Source organism: Corapipo altera, unplaced genomic scaffold (assembly GCF_003945725.1).
Source record: "Corapipo altera isolate COAL_440 unplaced genomic scaffold, ASM394572v1 206, whole genome shotgun sequence".
Classification (NCBI taxonomy): Eukaryota; Metazoa; Chordata; class Aves; order Passeriformes; family Pipridae; genus Corapipo; species Corapipo altera.
This window is the reverse complement of record NW_020885032.1, coordinates 673,025-676,353: the sequence shown is the minus strand read 5'-3', so window position 1 is coordinate 676,353 and position 3,329 is coordinate 673,025. Positions and strand designations below refer to the sequence as shown.

At 55.8% G+C, this 3,329-nt stretch overlaps 1 protein-coding gene across 2 annotated transcripts in view; it reads right to left on the bottom strand.

The window, feature by feature from the left end:
• Positions 1 to 3,329, bottom strand: part of LOC113959300 (1-phosphatidylinositol 4,5-bisphosphate phosphodiesterase gamma-1-like) — a 26,298-nt gene that overhangs the window by 18,796 nt on the left and 4,173 nt on the right. The gene's annotated exons all lie outside the window — the stretch shown is intronic.

Genomic DNA, 3,329 nt, shown 5'->3' with positions numbered 1-3,329 from the left:
CATGGATTTGTATCCCAGGATGTCCTGGGATGGGGTGTCCCTGCTTGGGAGCCATGGCTGTGTGTCCTCCAGGGATTTTTATCCCAGGATGTCCCAGGATGGGGTGTCCTTGCCTGTGTGACAGCACCATGGGTTCCATGGATGTGTGTCCTCCAGGGATTTGTATCCCAGGATGTCCTGGGATGGGGTGTCCCTCCTTGGGTGCCATGGCCACGTGTCCTCCATGGATTTGTACCCCAGGATATCCCCAGGATGGGGTGTCCTTGCCTGTGTGACAGCACCACGGGTGCCATGGCCGTGTGTCCTCCAGGGAATCGTGTCCCCAGGATGGGATATCCCTGCAGCACCAGCTCCATGTGCCTGATGACCCCCCCACTCCCTGTGTCCTCCATGGATTCCCATCCCCGGGATGTGGCTCCCAACAGCGCTTCCCACACTTTTCCCAGCTCTGTGGCCGCCACGTGTCCTCCGGGCCCATCCTGCCCCAACCCAACCATCCCAGAGCAGACCCTGGCATGGGCTGAGCTCAGCTTTTAATTGGAGCCTCTTCCCAAAAGTGGCAATTTGAGCTTGGACCGCAGGGCGTTGCTTTCCTGCTGCTCTGCTCCCTCATTATCCCGCTAAATAAAGCTCCGGCAGCGTTGGAAGGGCCGGGTTTCCGGAGCCTGCTCTTCCTCCGCCACGGGAGACTTCCAGTTTTCCCAGTGGATTTGTCCCACCGGGAGCAGAATAATAACACATTATTAGGAATAACACCCAAAGTTGTTCCCGATCCCACAACCATCACCCCTCCCCCGGGAAAGGTTTGGACTCTGGGAATGAGCCAGGGACACCGGAAAGGGCTTTGTGTGACCGAGAGCGGCCGGACCCCGAGCCTGGGCATTGTCCTGCCGAGGAAATGGGTCATTTCCCGGAGAATTTCCAGCCCCGGCTGCGCTTCCGATGTGGGACGTGGCAGTGGGGAAGAGCCCACGGAGCCTGATCCACAGTGGGAAAAGCAAAGGTTGAAGGCAGGGAGGGAAAAGGGATGGGGGAGGAATGGGGGCTGATTAAGCAAGAAAAGAGGGGCCGGGGAGTTTTTCTTGGTGGAAAAGCTCCAGAAAACACTGGAGGCTTTATCCAGGTTTTTGTTTTTTTTTTACTGGATGACCACAAGCCAAATTTCATGGAGCAGGGCGGGATTTTAGCACAAGTGGCACACGGGGGCTCTGCAGCCCGGCACGGGCTTTGTTTTGGGACAAGATCCCAAGAAATCAAATCCCGTTGCCTCCGTGGGGCTCCGGGGGCTTGGAGAAAACTCTCCTTGGGACAAACAGGCAGATTTTTTTGGGGGGGGAAAACAGGTTTATGGGTTAAAAAACGGCTGCTCAACCCCAAACCTGCCCATCCACAGGGAGAAGGGAGAAGTCAGAGGATACCAACAGGCCACAAAGGCGTATTCCTTGGATTCCACACCTCCAGGATCCAGCCTTGGACCAGACCTCTGGGTGCTGCCAATAATCCCAGGATGGTTTGGGTGGGAAGGGAGCGGAAAGATCATGGAATTCCAACCTCCTGCTGTGGGCAGGGACATCTCCTGCTATCCCACATTGCTCCAGCCTGGCCAGGAACACTTCCAGGGATGGGGCAACCACAGCTTCTCTGGGAATTCCAGCCCAGCCCCTCACCACTCTCACAGTCAAGAATTCCTTCCCAATATCCCATCTAACTCTGGCAGTGGGAAGCCATTCCCTGTGTCCTGTCCCTCCATCCCTTGTCCCCAGTCCCTCTCCAGCTCTCCTGGAGCCCCTTTAGGCCCTGCAAAGGGCTCCAAGGTTTCCCTGGAGTTTTCCTTCTCCAGGTTGGACATTCCCAGCTCTCCCAGCCTGGCTCTAGAGCAGAGGAGCTCCAGCTCTTGGAGCATTTCCGTGGCCTCTCTGGACTCGCTCCAGCAGCTCCACATCCTTCTGATTTTGGGAATTTCCGGGCTGGAGGCAGCTCTGCAGGTGGGGTCTCACCTGAGCATGGCAGAGGGGCTGAATCCCTCCCTCTCCTGCTTCCCACGCTGTGGGACGAGCCCAGAACACAGGGAATTCCTGCTTTTCCACCCACCAACACCCCCAAATCCCTCTCCCTGTGGCAAAGAGCCCATTCCCACAAAGAACCAGGGGAAGAGGGAGCGGCTGCACAAAACAAGGGAGCCGGAGCCGGGAGCTTCCTGGAAACCACATCTGCGGCGGATTTGCAGGGATCACGTCGGAACTATGTCTCCAAACTCCTCCCAGCATTGTCTCCCGGGATCCCAGGGCGATTAAAACACTCTGGAAGGATTAAAACACCCTGGAAGTCGCTTCCAGCTGCGAAATCCCTTTTTTTTCTTTTCTAATGCAAAGCGAGCAGCTCCCGGGGCAAAGAGGATTTGGAATGGTGGGAAGAGCAGGTCCTGCCCAGCGGGTTTTAGGGATGCTGAGGGAAGGCCTGGGAATTTTTTTCAGGCATTAGGAGGGAAAAGGGGATGGAGGGAACATTGTGCTGGGAAATCCCAGCTCTGGTGGCACAAGCCATGTCCACCTCAGTCATCCATTCTTCAAGGACACCTGGAAGCTCAGAATTCCCTTCAGGGGGAAATTTGGAAGACAGTGTCCCCCTGGGAATTCCCGTGGTGGGATTTAAAACCTGAAAGAAAATATCCCTCCTGCTCCAGCAGTGATAAATCCCACCCGGATTTTCTCCTCCCCAAAAAAATCCCATTTCTAATTCTTTGGCATTAACGAGGCTGGAAGTGTCACCTCTCCAAAATCCTCCTGGATTTTCCACACTGCCTTCACCCCTGTTGTTTTTAATTTCTTATAAAGATCCTCTTTGGGTTGTTTTCTGCCAGATTCCCTGTGCTGGGAATTGGGATTTGCTGAGGGTGAGGAGTTGGGAGACCTCCAGGATGAGGTTAATTTTGGAGGTGATGTTCCAGGTGATCTCAGGCCTGGACATGGATCCTGGGCCTGGACACAGATCCCAGGCCTAGACACAGAATAAAGGAATGGACACGGATCAAAGGCATGAACAGAGATCCCAGGCCTGGACACAGATCCCAGGCCTGGACATGAATCCCGGGCCTGGACATGAATCCCAGGCCTGGACATGAATCCCAGGCCTGGACACAGATCCCAGGCATGGAGAGGAATTCCAGCCATGGACACGGATCCCGGGCCTGGACACAGATCCCAGGCCTGGACATGGATCCCAGTCCCAGGCATGGATCACAGTCCTTGACACGGATCCCGGGTCTGGACACGGATCCCAGGTCTGGACACGGATCCCGGGCCTGGACACGGATCCCGGGCCTGGACACG